At 49.1% G+C, this 14,261-nt stretch overlaps 1 protein-coding gene across 3 annotated transcripts in view; it reads right to left on the reverse strand.

Moving 5' to 3' along the window:
- The window catches only part of Rims3 (regulating synaptic membrane exocytosis 3), a 40,658-nt gene extending 31,586 nt beyond the window's left edge, over nt 1–9,072 (reverse strand). For 2 of the 3 annotated variants that reach the window (XM_076934276.1, XM_034503561.2), the window contains exon 1: nt 8,756–8,922. The gene's annotated coding sequence lies outside the window, so the exon portion shown is untranslated. Of the gene's footprint in view, nt 1–8,755; nt 8,923–8,944 lie in introns of those variants that run through there. The other variant, XM_034503562.2, reaches the window with a different exon arrangement.
- Nucleotides 9,073–14,261: the final 5,189 nt, after the last annotated feature.

Consider the following 14,261-nt stretch of genomic DNA (forward strand, 5'->3'; position numbering starts at 1 on the left):
ACATAAGTAAAGTAAAACAACAACATTATAGGCTGGTGAGTCGGCTCAGTGGGTAAAAGTCCCCTGCCTCCAACCCTGATGGCTGAAGTCCGATTTCTGGGACCCCCGTGGTGGGAGGAGGAGAACTGACTCCCACAGCTGTCCTCTGATCACCACTTGTACATGGTGGCATGTGCCCACTCACCTACACACCCACTCAAAAGAGATGAATGTAATTGTACAAACGTGACAGTTTACACTGTAACCCCAGTACAGAGAGGTGGAGGCAGCATGGCCAGCAGAAGTTTGAGGCCAGCCTGGGTTTCATAATAAATGCCAGGTCAGCCTAGGAGCGTGAGATCCTGTCTTAAAAAAAACCAAACCAAACCAAACAAGCCAAGCTCTGTTACTACAGTTCAGCTACACGGAGTTGCCAACCATAGCGCTCAACTCTGTCTAAGATCTCTCTGCTGAGAGAGAGTGGGGAGGGACTGGAGAGTTTTGAGAGACATTCAACTATACAAACTCATTCTCCCTGCGGCGACCTTGGACATGCTAGAGTTGAGATAAAACCAATGATCTCACCAAGTAAGCTGAGGTTATACCACAGCAGATCTGGGAGCTCCTGCACACCATCTTGGGTCCCACTGAGGGTACCACTCTACCGGATGGGAAGCCCACTCACCTTGCCTTCCTCTCAAAGGAGCTGAGCACAGCAGCTGCTGGCACTCTGTTGCTGCCACCCATTTTGGAATAACTATTTTATATGAATTGCTCCACTTGGGGCTCATGAGATGGCCCAGCAGGTAAAGGGGCCTCCCGCCAAACCTGATGATACGAGTTTGACCCCTAAGACACACATGGTGGAAGGCAGAGAGAACTTCCACACACTTTCCTTTGACCTCCACATGTGTGTTACAGTGTACACCCGTGTATACACACCACACCACACACATAAATAAATAAATAAATAAATAAATAAATAAATATTTTTAAAAGAGAAATTGCTCAGGGTTATTTTTTCCTATTTATAATTTGTCACTATAGTTCCCCATCTTTCTTCCTTTTTTTTTTTTTTTTTTGTTTTTTGTTTTTTTGTTTTGTTTTGTTCTTTGTTTTTCGAGACAGGGTTTCCCTGTATAGCCCGGGCTCCTGGAACTCACTCTGTAGACCAGGCTGGCCTCGAACTCAAGAGATCTACTGCCTTCTTCTGCTTCCTGGGTGCTGGAATTAAAGGTGTGTGCTACCACTGGTGAGTTCAGTCTTAAAGGAAGAACATGACTTGAGAGGGAAGATAATTCTGGTTCAAGTGGTGGCTCGATACCTGTTGTCCTATCACTCGGGAAGCAGAGGCAGGAGGAATGTGAATTTGAAGCCAACCTGGACTAAATGGTCAGATGGTGTCTCAAAAGTTCTAATACTAAGGATGTAGCTTGGTAGATAGCGACTTGTTTAGTGTGTACAAGGCCCTGAAATTAATCCCTAGCCCTGGAGGGAGACGATGATGAAATGGAGTTCTGAGAACTCAGAACTCAGGCCTTGCCTCGACCCATTTCAAAGTGGAGAAATCCATCATCCCATACCTTCTGTCTGTGCTTGGGCCCTGAACCACATGTGATAGGTTCTTCAGTGCCTGCCCTAGCCACTATTACCCTGGAATGAGTTCTCTTAAGTCACAATTCCAGGCCCCCTTTCTCTAGGTGCTGTCTGCAAGGAAGGCTGGCACTTGGCCCACCTGCCTGCTCCACCTTAAATAAGAAGCAGATATCTTCTAAAGCACTTGCCTGGCTAACAGTGACCCCCATATACACACTCCCGAAGGAGGTTTCAGGAGCCTTGTTCATGCCTGACTTTGTGATCCCTCCCAGCAGATTAAAGGTGAGTGATTCAGAGTAGCACCTAACTCCCTCAGAGCCAATCAGATCTTCTCCTGGGAATTTGGACTTAGATCTGCCAAGCCCTAGGTGCTAATTCTGAGTGTGGCCAGAATCCAGGGTTAGGATACCAAAATCCAGTCAGAGGGAACAGATAGGCAAAGACAGCCAGCAGGATGCAGAGAATGAAGATTCAAATTCTCCTGACCTTCCAGGTCCCGCCTCCCTAGACGAGTGATGTCTGTTCATCTATCCATCCACACCCCATACCCCATACCCCATTCCTTGTAACAAACCTGTCTTTATTACTGAAGCTGCTTTGCCTGCTTTCTCCTAATTAACAGAAGAGAAGCTACTGGAGATAGAAGGATAAGCACCCCGAAAAAACACACTGCACCCAAATTTCAGGCTTATTTGAAGGCAGACAGAGATACAGTGTTGACACTGATATAATGGAGGCAGGGTGGACTAACCATACTGGATGGGTAAGCAGTCCTACATGAGGGGAGGGGTGGGCGAGCCATCATAAGCAGAGAGAACAGCAAGTGTAGGTACACAGAGGCACAAAACAGCCTGGCCTGCTGGAGAAGCAGCCAGGTGTTCAAAGCATGCTGCGGAAGCAGGAGCGGTAGGGATGGGCAGGGAGTCAGGTACAGATCATAAAGAGCTTTGAACACCATGTTAAGAAGCTGAGGCTTTTTCCTGTCGGCTATGGGGAGCTATTGAAGTATTTTAAGTAGCAGGGGGTGAAAGGGTCAGTTCTATGTTTTGGAAAGATCACTCTGGGGATGTGTGGAAAAAAAGATTGAAAAAGGAAGGCCTGGCGGTAGAGAGGCCATTGAGGATGCTGCAGGATGAGGTACTTGTTCTTTCATGCACCAGCCAACTCACTGTGTACCTACTATGTGCCAAGGCTAGGTTACACAGATTCCAGACCCACTGAATGCCTCAGGTGAGCAAATAGGATGGGAAGCAAGTAAAGGGTGCCAAGCCTCATGAAGAAGTACAAGGTCCTGGGTCTGAGGCTTAGTCTCATTGTGCAAGCATGAAGACCTGAGTTTGAATCTCAGCACCCACGTAAAAAGCCAGGTAAGGCGCGTGCTCTCTCTCTCTCTCTCTCTCTCTCTCTCTCTCTCTCCCTCTCCCTCTCCCTCTCCCTCTCCCTCTCCCTCTCCCTCTCTCTCCTCTCCCCCTCTCTTTCTCTCTCCCCCTCTCTCCCCCTCTTTCTCTCTCTCTCCTCTCTTTCTCTCTCTCTGTCAATCTCTCTCTCAGTGTGTGTGTGTGTGTGTGTGTGTGTGTGTGTTTGAGATTAGGAGACAGAAATAGGAGGATCCTGCTGGCCAGCCAGCTTAGAGCCAAGACCATGAGTTTTCAGTTCAGTGAGAGACCATATCATGGATTTGTGTCTCACTTGCACACTCAGGTGCACGGACCATACCACACACAGAGACTTATACACACAGGAGGAGAAAGAGGAAAAGGAGGAGGAGGTGGTGGTCCTATGGATGTGGAGTGTTTAGCTTTTAGACTTCTCTGCTGTGGGGACACTTGGGAAGAATCAACATGGCCCCAGGATGGGGTGTGCATCCCGGTATGCAGTATGTGTGAACATCCTGCAGTGGAGGGTAAGACAGAATGGGAGAAGATGATGTAAAAAGAGAGGTAAGAACCAGATTACACAGGGCCTTGGAGACTACGTCAGTAAATCTGAATTTTATTCTAAGAAGTCCTGGAAGTTTTAAGCAGGGAAATGACACAATCAAACATTTATCTTTAGAAGATCGTGCTGGCTATATCTACCAAACGACAGCAAGTGGGGCAGTCATGAGAGGGTACAGAATCCAGGCAAGAGGCTGTCACCAGTATCTAGGTGACAGTTAGTAGTGTTCTGGAAGGGGGCATGAGCATGAAGAGGGGCTGCAGACCTGACCTGAGAAGAGGAACACTAAAGAACAAGGCTTGTTAGGCTTGGCTGTGGGGGCGAAGACAGGGAGGTGTCCAGGAGAATTTCCAGCTTCCAGCTTGAGCAAGTGGGTGGGTGATGGTGACGGTGATAGAGACAAGCCAGGGACCCTGGAAGCAGAGCAGGTGCAGGTGGGTGGAGCTGAGGACCTGGGTTCAGTCCTAAGGTGGTGTCTAGGGAGCAGTAAAAGACCAGGTACTGAACTTGGAAGAGATGACTAAATTCAGAATAGTGAGATGACCTGAAGAAGACAGGCAAGGAGGCAATGTAGTGAAAAGAGGGACCAGTGTAATTCAGGTGCCATGGCAACAGCAGGACCTGGAGGCACAGAGGCCAGCAATTCTGGGCTTGGACTGTCAGAATCGTGAAGCCAAAAGCTTTCAGACCCCAAAGGCATCTGGCCTTGAAGCTCCCTCTCCCAGGCAAGGAGTATATCCAGGGCTTAGATAATGTCCAGATGAAAGCTTTCCCTTCCTCGGTATCTCTTCATCCCTCTGGGCAAAGCCAAGTTCTCCCTTCCAAGCATGACAGTGCTTGCCTATAATTTTAGTGCCTGAGGAACTGAGACAGGAGAATTGCCACAAGTTGAAACTAGCAATGAAGCAAGACATGACTACACAGTAAGATCCTATGAAATGAATGAATGAATGAATGAATGAATGCCAAATTCTTCCAGGCTCAGCTCAGACAGCCCGGCCCAGGCCTGCTGTCTTGCTATCCAGTTACCCTGTCTTTGAATCTCAAGTCTTTCTCTTGATAAACTGTGGGGGCTGTGGTCAAAGAATGTTAGTTCCCTCATCTATACCATGGGAGAAGATGATTACTTTTCCCTCATTAGTGAAAACGGGTGTATAAAGTACTTAGCAGAGGAACCGTAGGGTAAACACCATGTAAGCCTTACTGACACTAATATCCCTTCTGCCTTCAGACAGACAGTCACCCTCCCTCCCCCATCTTTGATGTCCTCCACTCAGGAGCTATGTTCAAGTCTGCGTCCTCTCTGGATTGTGAGCTAGGTAATATGAAAAGCCTAGTGCTAGATGACAGCTCAGGTCCTTTGTTTAAAACCACTCTTTCCAGACAGTGGCGGCAGAAAATTAAAAAGTATGGGGTCCTACTAAGCACAGGACTCCTCCCATGCTAGCCCTCGTGTGAGGCTGGCACCGGCCTTACAATTTCCAACAGATTTTCACCTTTCTCTTCCTGTTTTGTAGTTGGTGACATTAAAGTTCAGATACAGCCTCGCTTTGCCCATGAACTGCTGAATTAGGATTATAACACAGAGCAGACAGTTTTCAAAGCTCTACACCTTGTCCTCTGACTCCCTGGAGGCTGGGAAAACCTGGTCCCAGGGGCTGAGCTTTGGTCAACAAGGCTGAGATGTGGCTCAGCCCACAGAGAGGGATCTGGAGAGACTAGAATGTCTCCCTCCTGGGAAGAGCCACATAAACAAGGGCTCCCCAGGCACCAACTCTGCTGCTACTCAAGGGAGGGGCTAAGAGAGGGCAAAAGGTCACTCACAAGGAGGCTCACTTGTGCCCACAGGTTCTAGGACACACACACTATCTGAACCTGTCTCCAATCCTTAAAACCCTTGAGGGGTTGCCACTGGTTTCAGGATAATCCTTGTATCTCTCCTATCCTGCTAATCCAGGGTTGTGGAGCTAGGCTGTCTCTGCCTGCCACACACCCCTCAGCTATACCACCAGGCTCCTCGGCCCACCCCACCAGGAGCTGTAAACACTGATGTCTCTCTCATCCTTGCTTCTTTGCCTCCCTTACCACATGGCATCCGCCATGCTCAGCTAAGAGGTCAGCCTCTCCCGAAGCCCTTCTAGAACCCCAAAGTGGGGAAGCAACCTGCTGTGATAGGTCTATGAACCTTGTTTTCAACACACGTCACCTACGTAATCACAGGCTCTAGACCATGAGTGTGCTAGAGAGTGGGTCCCATACAGCAAGGTGCTACCTGGTGTCTAGAGCTTGCTGTACCAGTGGTACTGGGTGGACTGATGTGTCGTCCGACAACAGAGGCAAGAGTGATCACTCCTCCTCTGCCTCCCTTTCTTGTTTCTTGTGCGGTGACCTTGAAAGGTATCCCGGGTTGCTTTGCTTTGTGTTTGAGACAGGGTCTCATGCAGCCCAGGCCAACTTCTAAGTTGTTATACAGCTTAGTTTAGCTCCTTGCCATCAGCTGGGAAAACAAGAGTGTACCATCAGACTCGGCTTTTTTATTCAGCTAACATGAACTCTTAATGTGAAGAATCTAAACTTGCAAGGGACGAGAATCATCGGAGAGGGTTCCGTTTGCCCTAGGCCGGCTGCATAGTCTGACATCACACTTCATCCAGCAGCACCTTCTAGGGAGCTGGGCCAGTCAGGATGCAAAGCATACCTGGTTTGAGTTTCCGTTTTTGTAACAAGGTCTCTTCTGTAGCCTTGTCTGGCCTGGAATTTGCTATGTAGACTAGTCCTACAACAACCCTGCTGCCTCTGCCTTCCCAGCCACAAGGAACAGAGGCATGCACCACCAAGCCCAGCAATAATTCTTGTTTTCCAGAGCCAAGTGAGGTAAGGGAGTTGAGCTGGTAACCTGCAGTAGTCACAAGGGGGGGGGGGCATGAACCTTACTCTGACTGATGCCCAAGCACCTTATCGTCTCTCTGCCACTGTCCCCACACCCTGTGACTCACCACCCAAAACCAATCATGTCACCCACAGAGCTCCTATCCCATAACACACATCCCTGGGCACACAGCCCCATCATGAAAAGAGGTCGGTGGCCAAGCATCTGTACCCACGGTGAAAGAAACACCCCCAGGTCGAGCAAACACAAATGGTGGAGGCACCCCCATTATCAGCAAAATGTTGCTGTTGGAGATGTACTCTGCACCCCAAGTCAGCACAACACTAGCTGGTGGCAAGAGCCATTGCCATAGTCAGCAAACGGCTGTGCGAGAGGCACTTCCCTACACCTGGGCTCCTGACAAGAGTGGGAGACACAGAAAAGCCTCCCAAAGTAGGGCTCCTAAGGTCACAGAGCCCTGGGGTGGCTAGTGCCTGGGGGTAAAAAGCTTCAGCTGGGGAGTGGGGCAGACTCAGGTGAGAGTTCTCACATGGCACTAATGAAATCAACCACCAGCCTCCCTCCCCCTCCCCTGAGACCCTCCAGGCTCCAGCTGATGCAATGCCCAGGCCTGATAATTGTTTTCTTCACTCCTTAAAGGGCCAGCTACTACTCCAGCTATGGACAGACATCACCCAGACCCCTGGCAGCCCCGCCCCCAACCCACGGAGCTCAGAAACTGCTCATGGTGAGAAGACCAGAGAGTCAGCAGCTTCAAGCCTAGACTCCAAAGAGTAAAATCCAATCAATGTCCAGACACTAGGAGCAGCAAGCAGGGAGAGAGAACAGTTAAGACAGCAACACCTACACCGACCACATCCCCTGGAGGAAGGGACTAAGGTCCCTGCTGAGTCCTCAGCTCCTGGCTCCAGCATGCCTGCCCCAGCAAGTGCTTGGCACAGTGTTGCTTATAGTTCAGCAGTTACCCACTGAGCTCATGAGGGCTAAGGGATGAGCTGCTCAAACCTACCATCGAATTTATTCCTCCTAAAACCTAAGTCTGTTTTGCCGAAGGAGGCTCGGAGAGAAAGCAAGTGATTCCTTTCATATCACATAGCCAGAAAGTGGCAGAGCCAGGGTTTGAAGACAAGTTTAATCAGCTCTGGGGCTTTGCCCCTTGTATAAACAGCCAGAGGGTTGCAGAACCCGAGGAAGTCCCTGAATACCTGGTTTAAGCACAAACTGCATGGACCCCTCCCCAGCAGGCCCCTGCCCAGAAAGTGTCCCATTGGGCCACCGTTTTCACTTGCCTATAGGGACAGTTGGCAGCTGCGTGATTGTGATTATGGACTAATTGCTGGCTGGCAGCAACTGTGAAGATGGTGTGTCAATCCCTTGGTGAAAGACCCTCTTTCCACCATTCAGGCCCCAAAGCCTATGAGTAGTCATCACCAGAGGAGAACAGGGCAATAGGAAAAGCAGCTGCCTTCCTTCTCTCTCGTAGATATCACCCTTAGAGACAGGGTTGGACACAGCCATTCCCCCCAGGCCCAAGCCCTAAAGGCCCCTGATGGCACTGCCAGCTAGAGCCCCTTGTTACTCTGGCTTAGCTACAGCATTTCCCACCTTAGCCAGGGACCACAAGAGCTATGGACCAACCATTCATTAGCTTCTGAGACACTAGGAGGGGAAACCCACTCCGTGAGGTTGGGTTGTACACAGGTAATAGGGGCCTGGGATCCAGGCAGCCAGGAAGCCAGCCAAGAGGACCTATCCTCCCAAACGAACAAGATGCCAGAATAACCCAAGAAGGGTCGTGCCAAGCTTCTCTGAAACCCTGAGTGACCCATCGTGCCCCTGACCACTTTTTCCCAGCTTCCCAGAAGCCCCCTCTTGCCACCCTGAGGCTGCGTGAGCACCACCTCTCTCATTTTTACTAAGAAGGGGAGTGTTTCTCTGGGTACAATGGTGTCACGTTGGAAGGAAAAAGTGGCCGCTTCCCAACCAGGGTATAGACAGGAGGGAGAAAGGCAGGCTACCTTTCCAAGGAGGGATTTTAAGCACTTTGCAAAAATGCCATGCGAAGCAATGCTGTTGAAGATCAGGGCCCCAGGTGAGCCCTGAGCGTCAGCAAAGTACTCCAGATTCTGGGGTTCCTACCCCATTTTTCCAGGTTTCTCCAGGCTCAGCCCCCGCCCCACAATCATCCCAGGCTGTGCGCATCGCGGGGGCCCCCTCCTCCGCCCCCCTGATCTGGCATACATCCCTACGTAGCGCTCGGCGGCCGGCCGGAACCCCCTTTCCCGGCGTGGTCCCCTGACCGCAGCCCCTTCCCCACGCCCACTCGCAGGCGCGCAAGGCCTGCTGACTTACCCCGAGGTGGGGCCGGGGTCCACGCCTGGAGCCGGGTTCCGCTGGCAGAGTGGTGCTGCAAGGCGAGGCAGGTGCTGCCCCGGGACCCCGCCCCGCGGACCCGGCGGTAGGCGCGGCCCGGCCCCGAACGGGCGCGGACTCCGAAGGGGTAGGGACGCGGGGCGGGGAGGGGCAGCGACAGAGACTCACGGGGGCATTGCCCGCCACCGGGCCGGACAACTCTGCTCCGCCCGCCTGCGCTGCTGGCTCCGCAGTCGCCACACAGTTCTCAGTCGCCGCCGGGTGCAAAGCCAGAGCCTCGGCTGGCGGGAGGAAGCGGGCCCTGCCAGGGGCGGGGCCTAGGGCTGGTGGGAGGGATTAGTGGGTGGGGCGGGGCCTGGTGGGCGTGGTCCGATAGTGGGCGGGGCCTGTGAGATCTGGATCTTCTAGGTGTATCCATGGAAGAAGTGAACCTCTAAGAAAAGGGTTGGGGGCCCGCTCAAGTCTCCTGCCTGTCCACTTGTCTACACAGTCTTTTTTTCTAATCCTTCCTTGTCTCTGGGGTCACCTCCCAGGTGCCTCCATCTATTCTGAACCAGATCCAGGGACGTCAGAGGGTGAGCAGTAAAGCCAAACAACTTACAAACATAGAGTCCATTTTAAAGACAGGAAAAAAAGGGGGAAGCTTTCAGAGGAGAAATGACTTGCTCAAGTGCCTGCTGTAAAAGATTTCCTGGAGAGAGAGAGAGAAAAAAAAAGAGAGCGAGAGAGAAAGAGAGAGAGAGAGAGAGAGAGAGAGAGAGAGAGATCAGCAGTTATGAAAGAGCAATACTTTTGAAGAGGCTCAGAGCTCCGTTCCCAACACTCAAGTCAGACAACTGTGACTTCGGCTCCTAGGAATCTGATGCCCTCTTCTGGCCTACGCAGGCTCCCGCACATGTGTGCATATACACAGACACACAGTAAAAATAAGTCCTTTTTTTAAAGGACTTTCCAATGTACCTTTCAGACTTTGGGTAAGGGCCTGGAGTATCAGGCCTGTGACCCATGTTAGCTCCTTCCCCACCCGTAGCAGTGCCTTTCAATTTGGGACAGTTTTGTTCTGAAGGGATTTCTCACAATATCTTGAGTTACTTCTAGTTTCCACAATCATGAGAGGTTTCCAGTAAGAAAAAACCCTGCAACTGTACTGGCCAGTCCTGATACCAAAGAGTCCTCAGGCCCAGTGTCGATAGGACTACAAGTAAGAACCCTGTGTTAGTCAAGGTTCTTTAGAGGGACAGAATTTAGAGAAGGAATACAGGTGTGTGTGCACGCGCGTGTGCAAGGGTTATTAAAATGGCTTATAGGCTGTGGTCTGGCTTGTCCAACAATGGCTGCCCACCAATGGAAAGTCTAAGAATCCAGTAGTTATTCATCCCACAAGGCCAGATGTCTCAGCTGGTCTTCAGTATATGCTGGAATGCCAAAGAAGTGGGCTCAAATGTCAGTGAAGGGATGGGGTTGCCAGTGAGGGTGAGGGCAAGTGAGCAAAGAGAGCAAGCTTCCTTTGTTGCTGTCAACAGTGGATCTTCCAACCTCAAACAATCCAGGTTAAAAGTGGGCTTTCCCACTTCAAATGATTTAATTAAGGGGGAAAATCTTCCATTCATTGGTATACCACTTGGGTTTCAGTTAATTCCTGATGTAGTCAAGTTGACAACCAAGAAGAACCATTACACAGGGCTTGGCATCTGCCTGAATGAACTTCAAATGGATGTGCTGATTTAAGACCCACGTTTAGGGTGCTGGAGAGATGGTTCAGCAATTAAGAGCACTGGCTGCTCTTCCAGAGATCCTGAGTTCAATTCCCAGCAACCACAAGGTGGCTCATAACCAGTCATAATGAGATCTGTTGCCCTCTTCTGACATGCAGGTGTACATGCAGATAGAGCACCCATACATTAAATGAACAAACAAACAAACCTTTAAAAAAAAATCAAAGGAAATTTAAAAAGCTTTGGCAGCTTAGGACTTGAGGATTCCTTTCCTACCATCCTGCCTGGTCCCAACTTCACTATGTTTAAGTGAGCTTAGGCCTGGTCAGCTCTGTTCTCAGGCTGGAAAGTTTGGTTTTTTGCTTGTTTATTTGTTTCTCTGTGTAACCCTAGCTATTCTGGAATGAACTCTGTAGACCAAGCTGGCCTCAGACTCAAAGATCTGCCTGCCTTTTTCTCCCAAGTGTTGGGATTAAGGGTGTGCAGCACCAGGCCTAGCTACTGCTGGAAAGTTCTTAATTTTGCAAAATTTAAATGAGGAGTGGGAAGGTGGAAAGAATCAGAGAGATGACTCCGGTTAAAGGGCTTCCCTCATCCCATTCTATACCTTCTCTACCTGGTAAACTGAGGCCCAGAAATGTGGAAAGCTGGGTCCCTCAGGTTGTCAGCTGAGACCCATGATTTTGTTTATTAATGATAATGTTCTTACCATCTAATCTAGACCTAAAACTAGAGCCCATGTGGTAGGCTGCATGTTCCGGAGCAGACAGGAGAATTAGATTAAAGTGGGCACTTGTGAGAGCCGGGGAAGTTATCTGGAACAGTGAGGGAGGTGAAAGATGGAGATGCCGCTGAGCTGTGAGGGTTAGACCGCCTGAGGGGAGTCTCTCTCCCCTGCTGCCTCTCTCCTCCATCACTGGGACCTGTAAGTCAGGCACCACCTTTGGCATCACCGTCTCTTTGCCTGCTGTTGAAAACCTTGGACTTCCTTTCTGAAGAAATATACAAATGTACATTTTGTATATAATTTTAGGTCCCTCAAAACTATGTGTACGCTTCCAGAAGATTGAGGTGATTTGGCTCTTGAGTGCAAATAGAAGAATTAAGCATGCAGAATTTTAAAGTAAAAATTAAATTATATTTTAAAACATATTATAAAGTTGATATAACACAGTATTGTAGCGAAGCAGGACCAGACAGACCCATGAAACAAAATGGAATACAGAAATGAACCCACTGATGACTCTAGTCACACAGAAATTAAGTATTTCATGAACTTCTACATGAGAGAAACTTGAGTTCTCCAAACACCAAGTAATGCTGAGAGGTTAGAAATGCTAATTGCCCCGGCTTAGGACATATCGTACACAGGTGCTGAATTAGCACACTGTCCTACATAAACAAATACAATTAGTGTGTGTTAACAAAATGTCTTTAATGTTTAATGGAGAGGGGATGTTAACTACCCTAATCTGATCACTGCACACTGTCTGCTTGTACTGAATTATCACTCCCTACCTCATGCAATTGGACAATAACTAAGTGAAAGGAACAGGACCAGCCAGCCACACTGGGTGATTCGGGGAAGAGAAAGATGGTGCTTCAGATAAATGAGGGAAGGAGGAGACTGGACATTGATGGGTCATGCCTGTAATCTCAGCACTTAGAAGGCTGAGGGAAGGGTCAGGAGTTAGAGGGTAGCATGAGCTACACAGCAGGACCTGTCTCAAGAAAGCAAAGATGGAGACAGAAAAAAAAAAAAATAGGCCATTCATCAAATGGAGAAAGGGAAGAAAGCCATGCCTTACACAAGTAGGGAAATGAACTCCAGGTAGAACACGTTTAAATAATTGTAGCATATGATACACCCAAAGGAAAACATGGACAAGTATTTTGATCATCTGGAGACAAAAACCTTTTTTTCTAAGCTGAGAAGCCATAACGGAAAACACTGAGACATTCGATTTTCTTGTCTACCAAAGAAATTACCATAATATCAAATTTAAAAGACAAGTCACAAATTGGAGGGAATAAAATGCCCTCCGTTCTGCCCCTCTGGCCCGTTGTCTCCTCTCCCAAGCCTAGAGGGAGTACACAAGGAGGGCCTGTGAGAGTCCAGACCAAGCACATTGTGGAGACTCTTCCTAAGGCATCCCGGCCAGCGCCCACCTGTTCTAGGACCGGGAAGCCCCGGAAACCCCAGTTCTGCCATCTGGGTCCTCAGCAGGTGACTAGGCTGAGCCAGAGTCTGCCCGAAGGCTGCTCACTACTTCCCTCACGTGGCCATTCTGGAAACTGCAAATTTCAGTTCAAGCTACTTCCCATAGTTTGTCTCTCTGTCTTTTCTTTCTTGAGAAAGGATCTCACTGTGTAGTTCTGGATGTCATGGAACTCGTTTTGCAGATCAAGGTGGTCTCGAACTCTCAGAGATCTGCCTGCTTCTGTCTCCTGAGTGCTGGGATTAAGAGTGTGAGCCACCAAGCTCAGCCTGAGAAGCTTTTTCTTTAAATAAGTTTTTCCCCCTTAAGAGAGTGAACCATTGACTTCCACATGGTTGCTAAGTTGATTTGTGTGAGCACAGTGTGTGTGTGTGTGTGTGTGTGTGTGTGTGTGTGAGAGAGAGAGAGAGAGAGAGAGAGAGAGAGAGAGAGAGAGAACAGTGTATACATGCCAAAAGTGTTTAGAAGTCAAAGGACAACTTTCAGGAATCAATTCTCTCTCTTCTGTGGGTTCATAGAATCCTACTGGAGACCTTTCTCAACAAACAAACAAAAGGGTGGAGACACTGGAGAGAGAGAGAGAGAGAGAGAGAGAGAGAGAGAGAGAGAGAGAAAGAGAGAGAGAGAGAGAGAGAGAGATCAGCAGTTAAGAGCATTTGTTGGTCTTGGAGAGGACCAGGTGCGATTCCCAGTACCCTGTGGCACCACATGACTTGTTTTTTCTTTGTTTTTTTTTTTGTTTGTTTTTTTGTTTGTTTGTTTTTGTTTTTTTGAGACAGGGTTTCACTGTATAGCCCTGGCTGTCCTGGAACTCACTCTGTAGACCAGGCTGGCCTCGAACTCAGAAATCTGCCTGCCTCTGCCTCCCAAGTGCTGGGATTAAAGGCGTGTACCACCACTGCTACCTGACTGTTATTCCAGCTCCAAGAGATCTGAGGTCTTCTGGGGTCAACTTTGTAGACACCAGGCAGGCATATGATACATATACATAATGCAGGCAAAACATTCATACACAAAAATAAATTTTAAAAATTAAAAAGAAACAAAACTGTGATCCATGGCACAGGAGGGTTAATGTGGCTGAAAGGGCTTGTCAGAAACCCCTTGGAGGCCACCTGCTATTCTTTCATGGAGCAGCTATTAAGAGCCAGGCACGCCTAGCAGTGGTGGTACACGCCTTTAATCCCAGCACTTGGGAGGCAGAGACAGGTGGATTTTTGAGTTCGAGGCCAGCCTGGTCTACAGAGTGAGTTCCAGGACAGCCAGGGCTACACAGAGAAACCATGTCTCAAAAAACCAACCAAACAAACAAACAAATAAAAGAGCCAGGCACTACTGGGCGAGGAAGTGTGAATTAGACCCATCTTGACCCTCCTGAAAATCACAGCCTGGGATAGATGTAGAGAGGAGATAGGAAAGGCAAAGGGAGATTCCAGACTCACAATTTAGGCATCCTAAAGCAGACCTGGAAGTCAGGCAGAGAAACACTCCTCCTCTATGCTTCCTCTGGCCTCCTCCTCACATTCTTTTCTAGGGCTAGAAAACAGGAGA

The sequence above is a fragment of the Arvicanthis niloticus genome, chromosome 5 (assembly GCF_011762505.2).
Source record: "Arvicanthis niloticus isolate mArvNil1 chromosome 5, mArvNil1.pat.X, whole genome shotgun sequence".
In the NCBI taxonomy this organism is placed as follows: Eukaryota; Metazoa; Chordata; class Mammalia; order Rodentia; family Muridae; genus Arvicanthis; species Arvicanthis niloticus.